Source organism: Pomacea canaliculata, linkage group LG1 (assembly GCF_003073045.1).
Source record: "Pomacea canaliculata isolate SZHN2017 linkage group LG1, ASM307304v1, whole genome shotgun sequence".
Classification (NCBI taxonomy): Eukaryota; Metazoa; Mollusca; class Gastropoda; order Architaenioglossa; family Ampullariidae; genus Pomacea; species Pomacea canaliculata.
The window spans coordinates 42,642,127-42,667,440 of record NC_037590.1 but is presented as its reverse complement, the minus strand read 5'-3'; the positions used below and the strand labels follow the sequence as shown (position 1 = coordinate 42,667,440).

The following is a 25,314-nucleotide window of genomic DNA, read 5'->3' as shown; positions in this document are numbered from 1 at the left end:
CGAGCGTATCTTCATCTCAAAGTTTACCTTGCAGGTACGCGGCTATGTATAGTCACCTTATCAATGGCCGTCGTGAGATTGCTACCCGGCTCTGTCCTCCACCCTCAACTTAAACAACGAGGCCTGGCGTCTGATTCTTTGAGCACTAAACATGGCCCCCGGTCTGCGTCATCATCGCCAACAAAATGTCCGCCATGGGACGACACACAAGTCAAGCAGGACACGCTTTATTGTCACGTGACTCAGCTGAGTTCATGAACTCAGATGCTCTCTTCAACGATCTGAGCAACTGCACTCTGGAGTTTACTCACTGGCTGTTGCCTTGACATTGTAGTTGCCAATGTTGCCTTGTGATTCATGTTTACAAGCTTGTATCTCAGGAACGAAAATTTTTATTCTTTCAGAATTTGATATTTTGAGCTCCATCTAGTCACCTGAACAAACAGGTCAGACAGGTGTGTGCAGGACAGTGTTCATCGCCCATACACTACTGAACTACAGGAGATAAATGAGACAGTGGGCGGGTACCTGACCTTCTGCTAAACTTGGGTGTGTGAATCTCGGGTGTGTATAAGACAGGCCAGACATGGACATGAGATGGCAGTACCTGGACATGACACAGGTCAGACATGACACAGGTCAGACATGGACATGACACAGGTCAGACATGACACAGGTCAGACATGGACATGACACAGGCCAGACAAAAGCGAGGCATGATACTCATGTACATGGTGCAGAGGAAGACATTTTGAGCATGACAAAACTGTATAATGTTTATTATTTAATATCATTTGTAGCAGAGCAGGGATGACATGTTTCACTCTTGTTAATCAAGGTGTATTTTGTGACATGTAATTTGCTGTTTGTTGTTATTTGTTCACTTTACTGATGCTCACTGACACAAGTAGCGCCACTGAAGTTGTTCATGCTCCCTGTTCCTCCCATCAGCTGCGGACTTCCTCATCAAGACTTCACTTCCCGGAGCATCCCTCTCCTCGTCTGTTTCGTAGTTTGTTCGCACATTGTCAGGACCGTTACCTCGTGCTTCAGTAACGGTCTGCTGAGGAGGCAAAGTAGCTGCAGACATGTTGCATGATGATCAACTTTTTTTTCGTGAGTCTGCTGGACAGTTCTTAGCCTCGTAAAAAATGACTTGTTCGCGTTAAATATTGTTAAATTTATTTTACTCATAAGTCCAAAAGCCTTGCAAAGGCTCAATCAGACAGGAAGCTGCTGTTGTCAGTGCCAGCAGCCTCATAGAAATATGTTGGTGATAAAACACGAATACTGATAATAATCAAAAGATATTTTGGAAGAATTTATCATAAACTGTTTTCTGATCTGTTACCTGTGGAATATTTGATTATGACAGTCTTCTTTGTGAGACCTACAGATGTGACAAGCGTGCTCCTGATGTGGTCAGTGTGACAAACGTGGTGGTCAACTGGTCAGTGTGACAAACGCGGTGGTTCACGTGACCTGAAGAAAATTGCGTGTGTCGTTGACCCTCATTCGTGGGTCAAAGTTCGGGCTTTTTACTACTTGGGGGATAACTCTGTCTCACCTGGTGGAGACTAAAGTAATGAACGCCAACAGTGGTGAATGAAGTGAACATCACAGGAGGGTTCACTGGTCCTGTCTGGTACTGACTGGACCTGTGGACCAAGGAACAATGAGCCAATCACGTGTAAGGAACCTCCGACTTTCATGTCAGTGGACTACCGAGATGATGTTGTGATTTTCAATGGGCAGCAAACTTCCTCCCTATCTCATGTCCTTTTCTTTTTAGTGTTTTGTCCCTCATTGTCTGCATACCATCGCATAGCTGCTGGTGGAAAGCAACTCAGAATCTTTTACAGCTTTCGGACACTCCTGCTGTTGGTGCGATAATTCTGCTGTTAGTTGGATAATCCCATGTTCCAACCATTTATTGTTCCTGTCCACCTGATTCCCTCTTTGTACAGATGTGGGTGAGGGCGCTGTCAGCCTGGGCCTGTGTTAGGGCTGCGGCTAACACCCAACGTTTTGTCAGTGTCCTGTCGTCTGCCATCAATACAGGTAGCAGGGTGCTAAAAGGTGTATTGGGGCTACAAGCGGGTGGAGGCGAGGTGGGGAGACCCGGGGTGGAAGCGCCGGATCTTGCGAACAAGCAAGTCTCACTTATCAGCGAGTGCTGCTTGGCGGCTGGCCCCGTCTGAACAAGATGAGTCAGAGGATGTGTACATATGTCATCATGGACGGACGCCACAACACAGGGACGAACAGACAAGCGCGCAAAAACTGGGGACCGCAAGCATAGTGCAAATGGCGAGCCTGCGCATGCGCTGTCGCTGGTATTCGCCAATGTGTTGAGGATGCTCGACATTGTTTAACATTTGATTGTTTGACCTGGGCTTGTCTCCGAATGATGCTGATGTGAGTTGTGAGAGAATACGATGAGCGCGTGGAGGATTGACTGGTGTCGGTCTAGTTCCTACCATCCAGACGATGGGCAAACAAGTATTTTAACTGGGTGTGCTTTTAGTACACAGTGTTATCTTGCGTTGGGGGGAGGAGGGGATGAGGGGAGGGGAGGGTGGGGAAATGGACGTTTTACGCCGAGTCAGCAACTAAGACTGTACCACGGCCAAGCTACATGCAGAGAAATAACAGATGAGATGTGAATCCAGCCATCGGGCCGGCCTTTGCGCTGTCGAGAGGCAAACCTTCATTCAGCGACTACCTCTCGACATCAGACTTATCCACGCTCTTCAGCGCCATAACAGCTGTTACCTGGCTCTTTACACAGGTGAAAATCGCTTGCTTGAGGAGTTAAGGTGGCCCTCGCAACACGACAGTTTCTTAGCCTAACCGCGTTTACGACTTTACTACGGTTAAGCAAAGAAACCTGTCTTACCCTACGACAGCCAACAGCTCGTTGCCAGCGCCACCTTGAGGCAAGCGATTTCTTTCTTCAATTTAAGACTACTTCAACCCCCTCCCCAACCTCCCGGCCTAGTGTGCTGAGCCAAGACGAGTTGCTTGCGCATGCGCAAACGGCAGCTTCCTGCTGACAATGGCGCTTGACTGAGTTCTTCACTGTTTTGTCCTCATCGGCCATTGAGGAGAGACAGGATCTTCAAGGACTGGTCAAACTCGTTTGAAATGTATGGCGGCGTGAAAGTGTTTGATAGTCTTCGCTTTCGCCGAGATAACATAAAATAATGTTCAATAAACATAACAATATTCACTTTCTGTGTTATAGTCTTTTTCTAGCCGTTCAGGACGAAAAAGCGGACAAAAAATTTTTTTACTTATCTCTGCTCACTTCTTGTAATAGTACGAGTATTTGTGTCGCTCCAATTTCTTTCTTTCTTTCATTTTTTTTTTTTTTCGTTTCTGCCATTTTGAACATGCGAATGTCGCGGTGCGAAAACAGCTTGGCTTGCTTATATTGACTATTATTTGCATATTTCAATCTTGTGGATATTGTCTCAATATATAATGAATATTGTTTCACTATATTAGAGATGTCGTGTCAAAGCTTTTATATATCTAAAGATTAATGCTCTTGTAATAGCAAGACATTCTGATTTGGGGAATGTGTTAGTCTATTGTTTATACCAACCCAGAGTTAGAATGGTTTGCCACCATCTTGCAGTTAAAAGCAGTACTTAGTTCTGTATGTGGTACGTTTATTGATGCCATTCCCAAGGGGAGATTTGGAACCCCTGACCGTGAGATACTAACAGCCGTTGTGACAGCGAGCGTTGGACCTGTGAGCGCCCCAAGAATATGACTGGCAGACAAACTGTTGGTATACCTGTGGGTTCACATAAAATTAATACAGTTGCTGCAGGTCCAGGCTGGTAACTATGGCCTCCACAGACAGTATAGAAAGGCGAGGCGCAATGCAAGCTGGGAGCTTGTTATGGTGTTGTTATGTCAACATCCATCTTCTACTGGTGCCACAGGCCAGAGTTCAACAGACGGAAGGTTGGGCTTGTGAAGTGCGGAGGTGAGTTGTAACTAGGTCATGGTGTCGAGAGGGCGACAGGTAGAAGGGAAGACAACCTCTCCTCCCGCCGCTTTTCACCTTCCCTGATAATCAAGAAGCAAATTTATTTGTTAAATAGCAATAAATCTGTATTTATGGCTGTCTGCCTGTCGTGTACATGCCACTAACTTCCTGACAGTCTCGTGCCTTGTGTCCTGCTCCCAGTCATCGTCCTCAGCCAGCGAGGTCTCTACTCGCAGTGTGTCCGGCAGCGTGACCAGTGGTCAGTGGGCTGTGTGTCTGTGTGTCTGTGTGTCTGTGTGTGTGTCTGTGTGTGTGTGTCTGTGCGTCTGTCTGTGTGTCTGTCCGTCTGTCTGTGCGTCCGTCTGTCCGTCTGTCCGTCTGTCTGTCTGTGTGTCTGTCTGTGTGTCCGTCTGTCTGTGTGTCTGTGTGTCTGTCTATCTATCTGTCTGTCTGAATTTTCCCTAATTTTTTGCTAATTGTTGCTGCGTTTATTAGTGCAGATTGATAATGAACAGACTTATCAAGTCACCACAGTGTCGTGATATCGATTATAAAGAAATTTGATAATATAGTATATACATAAACACTTGATAATATAGTACATACGTAAAAACTTGATAACGAATTTACATTGAAAGAAATTTGATAATAAAGTTTACATACGTAGGAAGAAACTGTATAATAAAGTAAAATTATACATAGAGGGAAACTGGATAATAAAGTAAAATTATACATAGAGGGAAACTGGATAATAAAGTAAAATTATACATAGAGGGAAACTGGATAATAAAGTAAAATTATACATAGAGGGAAACTGGATAATAAAGTAAAATTATACATAGAGGGAAACTGGATAATAAAGTAAAATTATACATAGAGGGAAACTGGATAATAAAGTATACATAGGAAGAAATGAAGTTTGTTGGAATGATGGTGTTTATATCAGACTTACATCATCGTTGTTAGGATTTAGCGCAATTACGAAAATCAAGCATTAGCATAGAGAAGATAAACACAATACCAGTTAAAAATCTCAAAATTATTTAGAGAAATAATAGTAATGAACTCAGCTTGCATGATGAGCTCCACACTTTATTATCCAACCATCGGCACCAGTACTTGCTGACCTGACCTGCCAGCGACAGTAATACTTACATAAGCTAGGTGTCCCTACCTTATATACATCATGACAGTATTTATGTTTCCCACATTCTGCAGTTGTAACAGCAACACAACCAACTCATTCTAATATTAACAAAATGAAGTCAGTAAGCATTTTTCACAGTTTTCATTTCCAATATTGACACAAACTCATTCCACCGCCCACCCCGACACCACTCACATGATTAATGTGTTGTTTTTTTTTATTTGCCTTTTTGTTTTTGTTGGATTGTCTTTTTGCAATGTGTTGATATTTTGTTGGTGTGGGCAATAAATAGGTTTTGATGTTTTTTTGCTGTTGACATAACAAACTCATTTCTAATATTGATATCGCAAACTTATTTTTAATATTGGCAGAGCAAACTGATTCTATTATTGATAAAGCGAACTCATTTCCCTCAGTTTTCATTTTTTTATTATTGACATAACCAACCCATTGTTTGATATAACGAACTTATTGTAATACTGACATATCGGGCTCATTACACATAACTCTCAGTTTTTATTTCTAATAATGACCTAACAAACTCATTTTGCCCGACAACCACTTAGATGATTGTTTTATTTATTTTGTCAATGTGTTGATACTTTATTGGTGTGGGTGTGGGTGTGGGTGTGGGCAATAAATAGATTTTGATGTCGTTACACACCAATTCTCTCTCATCTGAAAGTCGATAAATAAGTAAACAAACAAACAAAACCGTGTCGCTGTGACTGACGATCGATGATTTCACTTTCTTGTCATCGCCGTCGATGGAGTAGGCGCCGCTGTTCCTCTAAAGTCGACAGTCGATGAAGTGTGATGAGTGAGGACGAAGGAAAGACAAGTGTTGGTGCTGCATTCATCACAAGGAGCGTGCGAACAAATAACATGCTACGTGAACACTTTGTTTACAGCCTTCCTTCCGTCTTTCACAGTCTGTTCCATGGACTGGCGACAGATGGCGCTGGCTGATAATAAAAATGGCTTGCAACTAAGGATACACTCTCTCACTCACACACACTGATCGACGTCCATAGTTGCGCAGACGAGGTGGGCTGAGCTGGTGACAGGCAGGACAGGTAGGACAGGTAGGAGATTAAAAACGCCGCGGCCGACACAAGCCCGGGACGTCGTCACCTTGATGAGCAGTTGGCGCTCTCTACCTGTCACGCACCTGGCAGGTAGAAAATGAAGTCGAGCGGGTGATGAAGGAACCGTCTCTCAGACGGCAGGGAGGATAGTTGCAGCAGATGATGCGGAGACATCATTCATCCAGTCTCGCGATCTTTAGCCACCGTTCTCTGGCACCATACATCCCTCATACACCGCTCATCAAGAACCTGTCACCGAATTTGTTGGACTGATTATCGCTGTCAGGACGCAGAGACTGTCGCTATGACGACCCACTCTCTTGCAGCGGAAGGAAAGGGGGACGAAGACAGGGAGTGGTTTGATCAGGGGCGCGTAGGTTCGATACCCATGTGGCGCAGCGTACTTCTCCCAGTCGGCAATGGCACCTGACTCCTTAGATGATTTGGGAAGGTCAAGCAGTGAGATGGAGGTGATATGGGCACCGCCCTAACAAACAAGTCTGGTCCCGAGAAAAGTCGGGTATCGGACCAAAAAAAGGACAAACAATAAACAAACTTTTTGACCTTTTATTCTCTTGGAGACCACCCCTCAGCATCTTCCCCTACTTCACAAGCAGCTGTACGCCGTCTACATCTAGTTACTCGTCTACATCTTCATCTACAGTGACCTCTAGTGATTCGGAATCGACGTTTATACCTTCATCTACATTTTCTCATCCCTGGATGCACCTCCCAAGGTTGTATCCCGTCAGTCAACACGCCAGGTGGTCAGACAGACACACAGTCACCTGGACAACTGCTTGAGCGATTCACGACGACAGACTTGAGGTCACATTGTTGGAGTGCATGTGTACGCGTGATTGTATGTGCGTGCGTGCGTGTGTGTGTGTGTGTCTTCCTCTGTGTGTCTGTATCTGTGTGAGTGTGTGTGTGTGTATCTGTGTGTGTGGTGAAGAACGCTGGAGGAGATAAAGGTCTTTTGACACCCGCCTTTCGCTTCATAACAACACGAGGTATCTGTTGTCAAGAACCGGGATGATAAGGCAAAAAAAAAAAAAAAAACTAAAGCCTTCATAAGCTTTTCCTGCCGACGGGGTGGGGGACGAGGTGGGGGATGAGGTGGGGATGAGGGGGAGCTTTGTATCTGAGCTGAGCCCTGACAGCAGTGATTGGTTTGTTGGCTTGACGAGACTCGGAGGACAGTGGATGCCGGCCATCAATCACTGCAGTCAGGTGGACGAGCGACGAGCTGCGTTGTCGTGTGGCTGGGAGGGTGGCTAGAAGGGAGGCTACTTCCCCCCCCCCAGCTTGAGACACCAAGCCACTCATGGAGCAAGAGAAAGAAGCATGTAGACACTTTAGGTTTTGTTTGTTGTCTCTTGTGCAACATGCATGCAATGGTGCCGACTGGCAAATGGTTGCTTTTGAATTTTCTAAGAGCTGGAAGTTCAAGACCAGGTGATGCTGACAGGGCTGATTCACAGTCGCCAAAACATTGTGTTTATCAAACGCATCCAACGACTTGTTTAAACTGAAAAACCTGTGGTGGGTTGAGGGTTGTCTAAAGGCAATAAAGGATGCTGGCGACCTTCATGTTGCTGTTGCCATTGCACGTGCAGCACGTGACACCGTCACTCGTGGACCGCTAACAGCTTTACGGAGATGTCACGCTGCTAACACACCCGGGGTGGCTCATACACGGTGTCTATCTACCCAGGAGATCCATTACCTTCTGTACTTTCCTTGGGGGGAAAAAACAATAAACAAAAAGCTCTAAGATGGAAGCTCGGTGTCCATCACATGCCAGTCTGCGGCAGGAAAAAAAAAAAAAAAACAAAAAACACAACGGGGTTCATGAAGGTTCATAACTATTTTCAGGTTGAGCATCCCACCCAAACCCTACACTTCTCGTTTTTTTTTCCGTTTCATACCATGTTTTTCTGTCTGTTGGTCTGTCGGGTGATCACTCTATTGAGTATTTTATCCGTTGATCATTCTCACCTGTCCTTTGATCTGTCTTATGGTTTGACTACAAGTCTGTGCTACTTTCCTCTGTGTCTAGTTAATCTTCAAGTGTTCTCGTTACATTTCTCTTTGTTTGTTACATTTCTGGTCCTCTTCTATAGTCTCGTCTTGTCTCGTCAAGTGACCCTCCCGATACCCGACCTTTTTCTCTACTTACCTGTTTACTATAAAAGCTGAGTTAGCTTATTAGTTTGGTTTGTGGACGTGTCGTTATAGGACTTAACACTAAGAATTATCGTTCCAAGGTTTGCACGTGTGTGCCTGCAGGCACCCGCCGCACCTGAAAGATCTCACCTCTCGTGTGATGCGCTCACTGATCCATGTCGTCATCACGCGCTAAACCGCTAAACGTGACGTCGGTGAACGCGAGATGTTTATCTGTTCCGTCAATCGTGCGCGCGCCCACCACCCACGCACGCACTCGTCTTTCTTTCCTCTTGACTACGAAGCACCTCTTTATGTTAATTACACCTTCGTCGGGTAGCTACACTCCGGGTGTTTAGCTCCACACTTGAGTACTGACCCACGACCTTTGCCGACCCCGCTTGTGGCTACTTCGTCTCGCTTCTCCAAGTCTCAGCAAAACCTCCTTGTCTTGCTTATCCCCTCTTCGATTACCTCCCTTCAGTTACCCTCCCAAACTGCCACCCACCTCACCCACCCACCCCACTTTTGTGACCTCATGGAAAAAGCCATCTTAGTTGTTTTGAGGCGGGTGGTGGCCGGGGTGCATGGAAGCATCATGACATCGCCATCCAGTGCGAGTTACGCCACCAGGCGGTCGTCGTATTGATTGGTGGAGTTGTCGGCGCATTCCATTCACAGATGAGCGCAGCCTCAGCAACCCGGGCGGCCGGCGCATGCGTTCCTCAATATTTAATGCCATCATGATATGTGTAAAGGATGCCCACAAGAAAGGAAATTGAATTCATCTGGAGGGCGAGGTGGGGTGTGGCGGGGTGGGGTGGGGTGGGGAGGACAAGTACGAACTTTTGACTGTTATTCTGTCGACATGTCGTCCTCTGGCGTTAAAACACTCGCGACTGAGAAAGGTGAAGGGGAGGAGGTCGGGGAGCGATCGTTATAAGTAGTGGTGGGTGTGTGGGTGTGTAGGGGGTGGCCTTATGTGAACAGGCTGTAAACTAAGCTGTGGTAATACTTCGATCGTGCTTTGTAATCATGTGTGATCCCCCCGCTGTCAATTAAAACATGCTGTGAATGAGTGTAGATTCGAGAGGTAAGCCTGCATCAACAAATGTGCTTGAAAAAGCTTGAGCAGGGTGGATGGGGCGAGAGGCAGGGAGACTGGGGTGGGGTGGGAATAAGGACGGCCACTCGTATCTCAATGCGCCTGCGCATTCATCGCTGTCCCCGGGGAAAGCTGGGGATGTGAAATTCTGTGACTGCGGACTGTCACGTGTCATGATAACTTGTTTACGACCTGTTGTCTCTTTGTGTGTTTGTAGGTCCTCACTCTACTTGTCGGATTAGCTTGTGTCAGGCGCCACCATCAACACATCTTGTCTGTCTCTTACCAACTACCCTAACCCCTACTATAGTATATATAGATATATCAACGCTGACGACTCTCATCGCGCCTTCTACTGCTGCGACGATTCTTGTGGTGGGGCACATGATGTAGCTCGGTATTGAATTCAAAGTTGCTGGGAAGTGAACAGAGCGGCATCACCAGTCTTACAAAACTGCGTATTGAATTTTTAATTAAGCTTCCATTAGACCTCGGAAGTATCCACCCAAATCCCAGAAGACCTCAATCTTTAAGGTAAAGAAGCGTTGACCTAATCATAAGTTCGTGAGGTCATCGGAAATGACATTTTGACCTCTGTTCAAAGGCTAGTTGCTCTTGAAGGGGAGAGAATACGTCCCTCAGAATGTGGAAATGCGCTTCTTACAACTAGTTAAGGCAATTTATTTAAAAATAAGTTTGCACTCGATGCAGTTTTGAACTGCCTCGACTTAAAGAGCAGGAGGTCTCTGGTTCAAGTTTTGCCTTGATGTGTGACTGGTGGTCTCCCCCTGCCATCCCGGCAGCAGCTGGTTTCTGATTATTCAGGGGAGGTAAAAGGCGGCTGGAGGAGAAGGTTGGGCACCGCCCTTTGCATGTCCTGCTCTAGCCACTGTGAACCACTTATATATATGTATCCCTTACACCTACTGCGCTGTCTAACATTTTTTTTTTTTAAAAAACCACTCCCTCACACGATCAGAAGATGGTGATGATAGAAGAGATGGAGATGAAAAACAGTCTCCTATTTGTAGTTTGCAGTGTTTTGTCCCGTCCCTGCGTGGAGTTAATGGACTTTGTACTAGAGACTCGTGTTGAGCTTTTATCCTGTATGTTCATGTAGAGAATGTAGAGGTGCATAATGAGTTTTTAAAGGTTCAGGTGGGGCTGGTAGAGGTGCATGATGGGCTTTATAATTTCATGTAGAAGTTTGTAGAACTGGATGTAGAGGTTGTGGTAGTGGATGAGGTTTTGTAGAGTTTGTGGAAGTGAGCTTCTGTTAAACAACAAAGACTACAACGCCAGGCGTTTTCCAGGGAAGTGTTCGAGGGACAGAGTGTATTAGACGGAATTCATGTCGAGCCTGCAACCCACTTACAGGCTGGACAAGCCTACACTGTGTGCTTGTCATGAACGGAGGTCACTAAATCACACTCACTCGGCACATGCGCATTCTTTCAACAGCAAGACGATCCATGCAGTCCACGTTGTCAGATATTAGTTTCTTGGTTGAAAGACTTTGGACAGAACAGTCATTAATTCATCTTTATGTTCAAGATACATTTGAAACATACAGCAAACACACAGTGTCGAAACTCCAAGCGAACACATAAATACAGTATACTTCACACAAATTACATGAGTATACACTTGCAATAAAAACCAAAACCCGACCTTTATAGGGTTAATTAGAAGTTATAAACGTTCTTTTATTCATCCTAAAGGTTGTCTTCAGTCGAGCAGCCCAGTAAACTCAATGACACTGACGACAACGTGTGTGTGTATATATATATGTGTATGTATCCTTTCACTCCCTTCATTTGCGATCACAGCAGTAGTATGATGAGAATAGGAGGAACATTCCTGGCCTGAGGCTTCCTCCTACCAACGGATAATTGTTAATGTCAAATGTGAGCGGCAAGAGGTCAAGGCTGGACTAACGTACGAGGGTCACTCAGACGTTCTGTCTCACCCAGAAGGAGTTGCAGAAACAAGTCAGCTTTTGACAATATTTCTATGTATCCCCCTTGACATCAATACACTTGGTCCAACAATGCTCAAGCATTGCAATCCCATCATGGAAAAGTGTGATGTCCTGGTCCTCTAAAAGCTACTCCCCAGCACATCCGACCTCATCATTGCTTCCAAAATGCCGACCACATAGGTGGGAGTTGAGTTTTGACACAGGTGAGATGGAATGTCTAGTCAGTGAGGTGGTGGGGGAGCAGTTCAAAGCCATCCCCTTGCCAACAGACGCTGCTTGCTTCAACTTCTCCGGGGATGGAGGACAACAGTGTTTGCTTTGAATCTTTGATTCAGGTTCAAAGTGATGAACCCAGGTTTCATGTTGAGTGACCAATCTGCGGTGGAAACTCTCAGGGTCAGCCTGGAAGGGAGTCAGACGTGTCCTGGAAATGTCTTCAGCATTCTTGGGACCCATCTTGCAGACAACATGCTCATCCCCAAGATCTCAGTTAAAACAGTGTGGACTGAACCAGAACTAATGCCTATGGACTATCTGCTGGACAGTAAGACATCTGTCATCCAAAACCATGCGGTGAATGACATCAACTTGATTATCAGTGGCTGAGGTTTTCAGACGACCTGACCGAGTGTCATCGTCTGTGCTGACCCTGCCCCGCTTGAATTCCTCAGCCCATGTCTTCACAGCTGCACAGGAAAGGGAGACCTCAGCAAGTGTCTGTGCCATGTCCTCATATGTTTTCTTGGGTGTCATACCTTTCTTCTGCAGATACTTGCTCGAACTCTGTTTTGTCCATTTTGTCGCACTGCCTTTGTATGGGGTCACGTGATTTAGTTTTTTTCTAGTTTTATAAGAAGTGGTAGTGTGCTACTACAACAAAAATGTTCAGCTCTCTTTTTTCTGGGTGAGGCTTAGAACTTTTTGAACGACTATCACACTTCACTTCTAGATCTTACAAGTGCCAGTGCCATTGTAAATGTATTTATTAGTAGTTCACTAATGAAAGAGTCGATAAGTCCACATAACTATGCCTTGACACGAAACGCGCGGGCTACAGGTTCCTACCTACAGCAGGATGGCTTTTGCACACACACACACACACCTGTAAATTCCATTGTCCACCCGTGTCTGGGAGTGTCTTCGTGTGAATCCTGCCCTAGCGACTACCCGGGTAGCGGCTCCAGTCAGGCGAAGCCGTCGTTAGTGACGCAGCGCACCGAACGACCCCACTACAGGGGAATGTGGTGTTCCCCGTGAGACACTCTACAGTCGAGTGACAGTCGGTGTCTGTGGTCACCAGCCTCCTTGTCCCTGCTCACCCAGTGCCACCAACTTCGTCAGGCCCTGCTTCCTCCATGGCATCAGTGGCAACTCGCTCACCCCGCGGTTGTGAGCTCAGCAGGGCGACGGCAGGCTTCTGTTCCCCCCAGCACCTCCTACACCTGCTGTCCATGGCTTTCATGGTCTGGGGCACCAGTGAAGTCTGCGAGTAAACCTCACACCTTGCTTCACTCCACGTTCAGGCTGATCCACATTTTCTCTGACTTCAGAGGTCAATGAAGACAAAGAGTATGAGTGTGGTATTGAGTGTTGTCTAGTGACTAATGACTAGTGACTGAAGTTTCCATTTCTCGATGCCCATAGTGGACAACTGAAGATAGCTCGTTACATAAAACATAGTACTTACTGTTGTTTAAAATCTTTTGTCCAGGCAACTAATACACAACTTGAACACCAAAGGCACTCATGGTTCTTTTTGTTGAAAGAATGCGAAATTGTCCCGAGCGAGTTGTTTTGTGACTTCTCGTTTGTGACACCGCTAACTGTTTACACGGAGTCAGTGACACATGCTCCTTTTAACACTTGATTGGACAGGACTGGCAATAGTGTGTCTGTCTACCGGTATATTCATACTGAGACACTCAGGGTGTTCGCGTCCAAGACGGAAGCAGGCGCTATGATACGAAGGTCAAAGGTTATTGGCGTGACCGGCCTGTGAGCGGGTAGCAGGCTTGCAGCCTCAACATGAATTCCAGCCTTGGCAGACACTCGGGTAATGCAGTAGTCACTTTGTCGCCCAAGAGGTCAAGAGGTCACGATGTGGCGTGCACCACCTCTCCTGCAGCCCACCTGCCGGCACTGATGGCTGGCTCTGCCAGGTGCAGCACACCTGCGCTCCTGTCTGACAGGCGGCAACTGCGGCGCGGAGCTGAGGCGACTGTACTTTCTTACCACCAGCGAGGTCTTGTCCTTGCTTCACGCTTTTCTTCAGGTTGTTTTGCTTCAGATTGTTTTACTTCATGCTTACCTTAGGTTGGTCCACTTCATGCTTACTTCAGATCGTCCTTGCTGAAGGCCTCGCTTAATATAGTTGCCATTGCTTGATGGCTTTCATCAAATTGTTTTCTTCGCCATAAATCACATTAGCTTTTTGCATGCATGGACATCAAGCTGTCATTACTGTAGCCACACTGAACTTGCCCACGACCTTTGTGCACTTGGGTGGAGCTGCGATCAGAGGATTAGCTTTGGCGTTGTCGTGGGTGTCCATGACGAGCTGTCTCTTTTTGGTGCATCTCGGCTTTTTTGGAATTTTCTATACAGATCCCATCCCATCGTCGTTGTGTTTCTTGTCCTGCACAGTCTGCCATTTATCTGTCACATTTATCTAAACACCATTTATCTGTCACGTCCATCATGGTGTGTCTCGCTGTCAGGTCAGAGCTATTACTTGCCTCTACATCTGTGTGATGCCTCCTCAATATCATCAGCGCTCGGCAGCAAATCTCTTGACATGCTCCGAGCCTCCACATCACATGACCAGATCAGGTTCGCACGCTGAGAAACCAGACTGTCATGTGACGCCATCAGACTGTTAAAACGCCTTCAGACTGTCACGTGACGTCGTCAGACTGTTAAAACGCCTTCAGACTGTCACGTGACGCCGTCAGACTGTTAAAACGCCTTCTGACTGTCACGTGACGCCGTCAGACTGTCACGGTAAGACTGTCAAGAGAAAATGGAGAACACTGGTCGAGTAGTGTGAGGGTCATCAGCACGTGACGCCCGATTATCAAATATTATAGATTATATAAATCTCGTGTGAACGCGACATCTGCTGACCAATCCGCACTCGTCTTCCTTTCTCGCTGGACGGTTGCATCATGTCCAAGCGTTAGGTTGCCATGAACACAGCAGCTGTCGTTAGATGTTCGGGTGTCCCCCAGGACTCGACTAGCGCCTCTCCGGGAAATACTGAAAAAGAACTTGGAAGTCAGATGAATAGCAAGACTTGCTCTCGTGCGAAAATTAACAAAAGCCACAAGTGAACATTAGTTTTTTTTTATTCTTAAGATACCTACATACACATTATATATTACACACACATACATATATATTGTGAGATCCGTCCTTGGACAAGGTTCAGTTAGACTGGACAAGGTGTTGGCACTAGTCATAGGCCTTTCATTTTATCTTCGTATTTTATTCTGTATTCATACGCATCCTAATTTATCCCCATGAATTTTCATTCCACATGTATCCTCCATTGCTTACATGCATCTTTATTTCTATGTGCGGTGCACGTGTATTTTCATTTATCTGTAAATATCCTCATTTATCCCTACGCGTCAACCCTGGGTAAGAAGTCTGAACCACACAGGCTATAAGGCCAAAAAGTTTCTTTCCCGATGAAGCACAAAGCATGCTGTGACGTGTTTCCGGTCTCTTCCAGACGACTGGGGAAGGAGTTGGCGAGGCCGCATCATAGAAAACAGATTTTTTTCTTGAGGGTTGGAAGGAGGAGACCTGTCGTATGTCATCTACAACTCCACATCCAGTAGTCTTGTTCTATTGATTTGTCACACGAAATATCTTGGTGAACTTTTTCTTCCCCTTAAATCAATAAATGGATTTTTCCCCGAAAAACGAGCGACAAACGCCATACACCTCCGTCCCTCCCCAGGCGAATCTGGCCAGCAGAAGGTCTAATGAAATGACGGGCGACGGACTCACCCGGGGAAAGCAAGCACATTCATAGGCCTCATTGGCGAGTCGGCAGTAAGAGATTAGGTCAAGAAGAAAAGGAAGTTACTCAGGTCAGATTTAAGGGTGATACCAGGAGGTTCAGCACCACACAATCTGTAACACCATCTCAAAGTCAATGTTCATTTGACAGTTTGCCGAGGGTAGATAGTGCGTATGTGAGTTTAGTCTTCAGAAATTAGTGCCTCTCGCTCCTCCTGTTTTTTCACTGCTCGTGAATAAGTGAGAGTATGAAGTGTGTATGCGTGTGTGTGTGTGGGCAGATTTGTGTGCATGTGTCTCGTGAGAATGTGCGTGTGTGCATTTTATGAGCAATCAGATGAGATACGATCAGAGGCGATGAAGGGAGGAAAAGTGAGTGACAACAGCGTGTTATCTGAGAAGGAGGGTCGCATACCAAGCACACTGACAGACCCCCCGATGTAAAACTATGAGACGTGCAGAAGACCCTCGTCAACCGCCAGACAAACGAGGCTGAAAAACAAGAGCCTAGCGACAGGGACCGAGTTGTCTCCCCTAGCCCATTGCCCGGCGAGTGCCAGGCGGGTTTTGTCTCCCTTGTTTGTGTGTGTAAGCTTTGATAAGCTTGATTGATTGACTGCACTTGCACACAGCGCTCTGCCAACTGTCACCGCACGTGCTCGGCGCTCTACTCGCTGATAACTGCTGCTAATGCCAGGCTGTGCTCTCCAGTCTCCGCCACAAACTTTTTCTTCCGTGCACGAGTGCTCACAGACCGGGAGGGTCCTGAATGACGATGGGAAACACGGGTCAGCCGATCCCCCTCCCCGTTAAACATGATGAGGAGCGATCACTTCAGCTGCTGGTGCTTTTCCCGCTCCACGGACCGACAGGAGGGGTGGGCAGGGAGGAGAGATGGGGGAGTGGGGGTCCGATGAGTTTATCAGACGACTGGCGGGCGGTGGGCAAGGCGGTCAAACGAAAGCTCGTCAATCGAAGACAAGGGAAAACAGTAGCGGAAGTACAGCCGTGACGACGCCAGTGATTAATGACCGCACTGCCAGCTCGGGAGAAACTTCCTACTGGCTGTAAACCCTGGTGGTGGCCGCAGAAACAAACGAGGTCAGGGTGTTGAAAGGTAAAGCGACGTCTGCTGGGTGGCGGTATGAATAATACTATTGACTTGTCCCACACTCCGCCTGCACCGCGTCTAACGAGTGCCCACTGTTGGCGACAGGCAGTTGGCGAGAAAGGAGGGGAAGCGGGTGGTATTAGGGGTGGGGGCCATTATTTTACCGGGGGGGGGGTATACAGGCAGGCCTGGGGTAGACTTGTGACTCTAAGGGTTGGAAAGCTTATCTCTAATTGCTGGGAGTTGTGAGAGGCTGTGAGCGTGCGTGCCTCCTGATCCGTGTTTGAACAGTCTCCGCTCGGCTATGACTGCTAGGCTCCGACAGAATGGACCCATCCGCTGGGAGGGGGGATGGGCTGGCGCGGAGAGCTCTCCCAGTGAGCATTGATTGATACAGCCGGTGAAGAGATGATAGCAGCAGTTAGCCTACACACTGTTATTGGGATTGAATTACCAGCACCTACACAGGCCAGCACAAAGGAAACTACCATCGTATTCCCCCACACCCTCCCCTTGTCCTCTCTTCTCATCCTGCTTTTTGCTTTCTCTCAAACTCCTCTCGTCTGCTGGGGTGCTGCTGAGCGATCTGGCGTTATGGAAGGCACCAAGCCTGAACAATTGGCCGGAATAAGGTAGCGGTCGTGCCAGTGTTTTCACAGATCAGCTGTGTGTGGTTGTTCAGTGGCCTTTTCACAGGAGGGCGCCGTAATGGAGGAGTAATTGGAGCGTTTGGGCGTAAGTACTCTAACCTGTGATCGTTGATGTCTGTGTGTGTGTGTTAGGCGTGTTAGCCTGGCCGTGCACTAACGCTGGCCACTAAGATAATGGCTGAGGGTCCCGAGCCCGGGGTGTGTCACGGTGTGTGCGAGTGTGTGTAAACGTGCGTGCATGATATTGTTTGCCCCCTGGCCAGTGACACACACGTTAGGGTGAGGGTGCGGAGGGGTTACGGAGGGAGGCTGGAGTTTGCTTTGTGTTGACGAGCAGGCACGTGCAGGGATGTTTTTTACTTGTGGTTCGCTCCCTTTACCCGCCTTGCGTGCTCACCCCCCCCCCTCCACCCCAACCGACCCTCCACCCCTGTCAAACACGGGCGGGTGGCGGGTAGGATCCTCGATTAGCCCCCACTACTCCCGGTGCAGTTGGCCCTATCACAGCAAGATTAGGCCATGTGGGCCGCTGGCTGAAAAACAATGTTGTTCCTAGCTTACACGGGATTTTCTGCAGGCGCGTCGGTAACTGAGAGGCGGACGGAAGTGGCGCTTCGGAGATTAATTCTAGCTTAGCCGTCATTAATTATCTGCCCTCGGTGGAATCCGCTCGCGCCGCCAGATTTCTCGCCCTTGTCTGACGCTGCGCCGGCCCCTGACGTCATGCGGCGATGTTGTGGTGGTGTTACAGCAGGTCGCGATGGTGTTACGGCGATGTCTGCACTCACTGATGCTGACTTCACGTTGCCGTGCGTGGAATGCCATGCACACCATGGCGTGACTACTTAGTATTGTGCGCGTGCATACTGGGGGTGGGGTGGGTGGCCACATAATCCCACACATCAAACGAGTGAGTGCCTCCGGATATTTCTGTTGACGAGACGTGAGTGCACCAGTGGTAACCTCCATACCTCTGTCACGGCCTCTTCTTTCCTCTTGTGAGGTCAAATGTGTCATCTCTCACTTCATCAAGGGCTACTTTGGTTTGTTTTATTTTTTTAACTGTCAATCGGGAGGTGGTTCCACCCCAAAGATGAGCACAAACGGGTAGAAAACAGTCACATACAAACGTTGTGTATATAATGTGGTTAGAGATTTTTTCTCTGTGCATTTGTGTGTGAGAGAGAAATGATCAAAGCATTCATTATTAAAGATGCTTGTGTGTACCTGTGGTGTAGCTGAGGTAGGGAGGTATGCTACAACCTGTGATGCACGTGTTTACACATTCAGTGGAAAGTCTTGTGGAGGTAAACATAGATACATGATCGGCAGTTATGTTCTCCACCCACTGCAAGTCAAGTTAGCCAAGTAATTTATCAAAAACTTCAGCCGGAATAGTAAACAGATTTTGCCCTTGTGTTTGTTTCTAATCAGCTTTGTAATATGATCTCTAATGGTCGGTGGTGCTGACAATAATCGCACACATCATTTCTCTGCTGTCTTGACCCAGGAGAGGAAACACACTAATTACTCTTTTAAGAGCTTAGTGGAGAGTGATGTGTTGAGGTTAGTGGAGAGTGATGTGTTGAGGTTAGTGGAGAGTGACATGCTGAAGTTACAACACATGACACTTGGAGATTAGTACAGGAAATGTGATTTGAAATTTTCCAAGGTAGCATTAATATTCTGTTAAAACATTTGTGGTTCTGTGGATCAGAGGCAGTTCCTTACTTTCTACTGCAGGTCAAAGAGCAGTGAAGTGATTGTGTCACCAGCTTAAGTTCATTGTAGGCAGGTCTTGTAATTAAAATCTCATCCAATTTTGTTCTGTATTTGAGTTTGTTTTCTCTTTTGCATGGTTTTCATGGACCTAATTCTATCCCTCGTGATTCTGATTCTGCTATGCACCTTGGGACATACAGATTTGTATCTTGTAATCGAGCCTTAAATGTGTGGCGCACACTGGTCGTCACTAAAACAGTATAGGTCATGGCTTGAGCTCTTGCATCCATTACAGATCATTTCTCTTTGTATGCATCATGTGCTTGCATACTTAAGCTATCCTGCCATCTTGTCACTTTAGTTTCAGATTCAGCATACAATGCCAACAGTAATTACAGTCACAGTAGAACAAGATTCGATTGTTCATCAGTTAACTGAGGTCAGTCTAACTGGGTTAAAAATTATGGGATGTAGCTAAAAGATTGATGTAAAGTTTATATTTCAATATTTTGTATACAGTGAGCTGGATAGATAAGGAAGTGTCTGCTCTGTAGTAGGGAGAATAAAGATGGTCATCAGTCTGGTCACATGCGTTCACATCCACACACACACAAATCTCCGCGTTAAGATGTCAGAAGAGCAAAGTCATAGTTTACAATTCCACAGACATCAACAGGCATATTCTGTGCAGAGATCCAAGGTCATATGGCAATGTGGTGCTCGCCCTTTGCTTCCGAAATGGTTGCTACCGACTTGGCACAGTGCTGCCATCTAGCGGATTGAAATGGTGTCTGGGTCAGGAGACTATCATCATGCTCCAAGGCGAGCTGTTGGTTGGGCTAAGTGATTGGCAGAGCTGTTTACTGTGAATTGATTCCCTCCCCTCAGCAGTGGTTTTGTCTGTGTTGGCAACAAACCCTTGATTGCCCAAAGCATACAAGGAATTAGGTGCACTTCCAGTGCATGGAACACATGATTAGAAGCAGTTGCTGCAGAAAATAGAAGCGACTATCTCTGTTGTGATTTTGATTTGCACTGCAGTGAAATGTGAGTGATGGATCCACAGAAAACACCTCATTTACCAACTGATTGAAGTCCAAGTAATTAGCCTGCTTGATCCTTGAAGATAAGCTTGTGCTATACACCATCCAAAACATGACAACCTGCTTATAGTGAATAGTAGCCAGTAGTACTTGTTGGTCAGTCGTCATTTTGAAGAATTATATTAGCTGTTTTTGTTGTACAGTGTATACAAAGCTGTAATAATTTTATAATTGTATAACTTGGTGTTTCTATCATTGCTTACAAGCTATTTGAATATCTTTTAACATTTAAGCCTTCTAGGGAATCTGAGAAAATGTGGTTTAAAAAAACCCATAAATATTGGTAACATGACTAATATTATTTGACTATGCACTCTTGTACCAAAATCGATTTCATACACTTAAAGACAATAATCGCCATCATCATCATCCTCATCATCATGATCATCAACAAAAACAACAACATAATTAAAATAGCTGCAGGCGAAGTGTGGGACAAGTCTATATAGTATTATTCATACATAAATACCTCAAGACCATTGAAACTTGATGAGAGGTTCATAGTTGTGACCAGGGTTTACGGTGTAAGGATGTGCTGAGTAGCTTTCTTGTGTATTTTCCAAGAATGGGAAAACAATTTATAGTCTGATCCATAAACAAGTGTGTAATATATAATATTATTTATATAGATATCTGCAATTTTATTATATATAAAATGTTATTTCTATAGATATATGCACATATGTGCATGTTCTATTATTAATGTAGATCTGTTAGTCGCACAAGGTTCTCTAAATGGTTGAAGTGTTAAACAGCCAGCAGTCAGTTCCAAAACCTTCGGAGCAGCTTTGTGAGTAGAAAAAGCAAGACCCTATAAAAGATGTTTAGCGCAGTGACAGGTGTTGTGCATGATGACAGGGCCAGTCTCCAGGTGGTACACCAGGCACAACATACAGGGTGTACAGTAATTCCTGTATTTCACAAGCAAGGAAGACACTGTAAACTGCATGGATGTGTTAATGTGATAGATTAGTCTATGAACATAATGCTGCAAGTGATTATTATTTACACAGTGGAAAATATACTTGATGAATGTATTAATAATTAATCTATAACTGAAAAGAACAGGTCTTTGATTGTAAAGGCTAATGCTAGTAAAAAAATTAAATTAACAGTCTTAGCTATGAGATCAGAATGGTGAGGGATAGTGGTGAATGTGATAGAATTATTTATTCATAAAGTCCAAGATTATATTCATCATTTATACATATGGTTCAACTTTTTAGCAGTACTATTTTAATAATGCTCATTCTTTATGTTCACATACAATGAGCAAAATGCAAAATTTAAATGCACATAAGTATTCAAAAAGAAATTCTTTACATGAAAATTAGACAAACATGTGACATTAGAATACTTGTGTGGCACCACTGGTACATTATGCAGTCTGAGGTATTTAAATACTAAATCTTTGATGAAATCAATTGTTTAGTACTAAAGTCTCATTTTTTCCATGTTTGTTCAGTAAATTTAAATCCTGCCATGAAAGATTTTTAGATAATTACTGTGGGAATGACTGCAAACACGACTATATCCAGTTCACTGCAGCTTAGCAAGGCATGACTAGAATGTTGTAGGTGTAGATGCCACAATTAGCTTCTCAGTGTTGATTGCATACTGATTTTTAAAATAGAAAGACAGGCAGAAAGCAGGCTCTTTCACTGAGAATGAAGACTTTCTTTCCCTCTACTAAGAAAAGAGTTACATCGCATAAAACACAGGTGGAAGAATTAAAAAACAGCTGCCTGCTTTTTTGAAATATTTGTGAAGTGTGGTTTTTAAATCTTGACAAGAATTTTTGTAGAGAGCATTACCAGATGGATGTGAAAACACTTCATTAATGCTCCTGGCTCTGTTACTTAAATTATCATCATTCATTCTAATTAGTACTTCTCATGTCACTCTTTTTCAGCACTTTTCTGTTTAAAATTACAAAAAAATTAAAGTTAGGTTTATAATTGGGAACACATTAGGCATGCATGCTTGAACAAACAGAAGTTTATTTACATACACACAGCAAAACATTTAGAAACACAGCAGTTTGTTTTGATATACTGGTGTAATATGCAAGCTATGATTTTAGAAAACATTTTGCTCCTTCAAAAAAGAAGAAAACTGTCTTGCTGTGGGAGATGATGCAAGTGTTTATCTTCAGCTGGGGTATCTGTGTTGATTTTGTAAAGTTTCTATTTTTCCCTGCTGAAGGCAAAGCCCTGCCCTGTGGGATGTGCTATGTGAAGCATTACTTGCATTTCTGTGAAGCTCATCAGTTACAGGAAACTGGAGAACCTATTCAGACTTTAATCATATCTCTGTTTCATCACGGAAAGCTTAGGCTTTTTAAGAGTTTCTTTCTGAGAAACAGAAAGTCTCTTGTTGTAAGCTATCCTAGCATTGTAATTTATATTTTGCTGTAATTGCCACTTAGTAAGCTACACTTTTTTCCAAGAATTACTGTCAAAGAAACAGTTCTTTTTTTATTGTAAAATGTTGTAATTTAAATTTTGTGGTAGTTAATTGAAGGGTTGTGCATTTGTTTTGAGAAACAGAAAATGTCTTAAGAGGCCCTAGTATTTTAATTTTTGTTATTGTAGTTTGTCTTATAATAAAGAAGGTTCCAAATAGACGCTTCCTTGATGAAGAATATAAGATATTAAAGTATATGTAAATATAAACTGTCAGAGCATAAAGTGTTCCTGCGTAATCCATGATGATTTTTTTTTTCATGAACACTATCATGTTATAAATACAGCATCATAGGGTTAGCATAGAAATACTCTCTGACTAGACTGGAAGAGAAGCAGGGCTTACAGCTGAGGTAACTTCTAGTCTGGCCAGTCTTGCGAGACAACAGTCAAAACAAGTCTTAAAATTTGGCTGTCAGAACCGGAAATATTATTTATATGTGTGCAGACACCTAATTGGGAAAAACGAGAGATTTTTTTGTATCGGACTGGAAATTTTCATCCTAATTATATATATATTTCTATTTCCTTTTCATTAGCAAGGTAAAAAAGTCAGGGTAAAATGAAAGCATGCTATATATTAGTAGCAGTAGCGGCAGAGAACTGTGAGTGGTTTAACTTGTTTAGGAAAATAAAGCTTGACCCACTGCTTCTGTAATAAATCAAGTGTAGGGAGTGGTGTTGGTGAAGTGTTAGATTCTTCGTGAAGTGATGGCCATGATTTATCACATGTGCTGCCAGACTGCCAGCCAATCTACCCTATTATCTCTCGGTTTGTTCCTGCTTGTCTGATGTGCATTAGGGAGTTGAGAGCTAATTGTTTGTGTATACTATAATAAGCGGGTAAGCAGTGTAGCATATTCTGTTACACAAGCAGCTGTGGTGTCAATGCTGTGGGTGTCGATGTGATGTGTAATGGAGACACAAGTCCATTCACATTTCTTGTCACCTGTAGTCGCTGATAGCAAACAAGGACCCGCCTCACCTAGTTTGTAAAGGCCATTGTAGACGATTGACAGGCAAGCGTGACAAGGCTGTTTGAACTTTTTTCTTGCTGTTGACCTGTTTACTGGATCATCCCGCATCCTCCTTTGACCCTAGAGTAAATAGTTGCGTTGCAGGTTATGTGTCTAAACACATCACAGAGCTTATTAACCAAAAGAAAAAAGTCAGAAAAGAAGATAACGATTAACTCTACACGAGCTTCAGTTTCTTGTTTATGTTGAGTTAGTGAAGCTTGTGTTGACTGCTTGGTCTCCACCCTACCTGTATGGCGCACAATCGTCTCCCTGTCAGTTCTCTCCCACCTGCAAGTCCTACCCGTACCGCCTCCAGTCCCCTCCCCCTCGCCCCGCACCCAACACACACACATACCCCTGGCTGCCATCCCGGTGCGGAAGGTAGGTGCACGCCACCCGCTCGTCACCTGGACAACAGTGCGACGTCACCTGACAACAGCGCGCGGTCACGCACAGCGGGCTGTCACAGGCGGGAGGGACACGCGGAGGGAGAGCTTAGGCCTGTGCAGGTGCATAAGTAGACCTGGCTCCCCCCCCCACCCTGTACACCACCACCACGACCACCAACCTCACCCCCCAGTGAGCAATGTGTCGCCTGCTGGGCCGTCCTCAACAAGCAAGTGCTGTGTGTGGGGTGGTGTGTGTGGGGTGGGGTGTCTGTCCTGCTACTGTAGCCTACCCAGGGTGCGTGAGAGCTGACCGCGCAGTAGGAGAGGGACGATGAAGGCCCCCCATTCACTCAGACTGGTGTGCACCAGAGGAATGCAATAACAAAGTCCTTGTAGCGGCGCAAACTTGAAGTCAGGGTGTTGTTATCTGGCTAAGGCCACCCTATGATCACCTTACGCACACATATAAACACAGGGCGACCGGAGGTGTTAGTGCATCTGACAACAAGAGCAAGAGGCCGGAAGTTGATATTCGTATATACAACGGAATGCTTAGCACGTCTTATCACAACATAAGAGGCTTTCGCCCCCCGGCCTCAATTCTCGCAATCCTTTCCACTCGTATTTGCTGTCGTGGGCAATCAAAGAAAACACTCCAGGCAGGTCCTGTGGACGCGTGAGCGACACTATGGCGTGGAGAGTGTCAACATGGATACACGGCACTCCAGCAAGGCCAGCCGTTAGGGAGGTCAGTCCTCCACAAAGGCACAAAGTGCGCAGCCCCCCTGCCTGTCGCCGCCTGAAGTCTGGGGAGGACAGTCCTCCTGACATTAACGGCACGCTTCAGCGACAAGCCGATGTGAGGCAATGTTCACACCTACGGTAGCCTACTACCTGTACTGTGCTACAAGTGGTCTTTGTGCCTCACCCCGCTGTCTGGCGTCAGGGTGAGGCGGTGTCGGGTGGGGTGGGGTCGGGTGGAGACCGGAGGAGCTCGGTGTGTGCATTGTGCGCGCCGCCTGTTGGCCAACTTGAGGCACAAAGAAGAGTTTCGTTCTGTGAATGTACTGAGCCCCCGGAGATTTCCTCGTCGCCTGGGTCAGCATTCCTGCGAAGTACCCGGCTTACAACCCGACAAAAGCTTCTAAACAAAGTTTGTAGGCGGGGCAAAAAATAAAAAATAAAATAAAAATCCGCCGGGAAACCCCCATCCTAATTATGCTGTGCGCTGCACCAGATCGCTCCCCCAGCTTAGCACTACTCCGTCATATTGCGACAGTAATTAAGTCTATCATGCTGGAATATTAATTAAGTCTAGCATATCGGGATATTAATT

General features: G+C 45.5%; 1 protein-coding gene across 1 annotated transcript in view; it reads left to right on the top strand.

The window, feature by feature from the left end:
• The first annotated feature begins 16,852 nt into the window (after positions 1–16,852).
• LOC112561407 (zinc finger MIZ domain-containing protein 1-like) overlaps positions 16,853–25,314 on the top strand; it is a 171,537-nt gene continuing 163,075 nt past the window's right edge. Inside the window, exon 1 of the mRNA XM_025233894.1 lies at positions 16,853–17,365. The gene's annotated coding sequence lies outside the window, so the exon portion shown is untranslated. The remainder of the gene's footprint in view (positions 17,366–25,314) is intronic.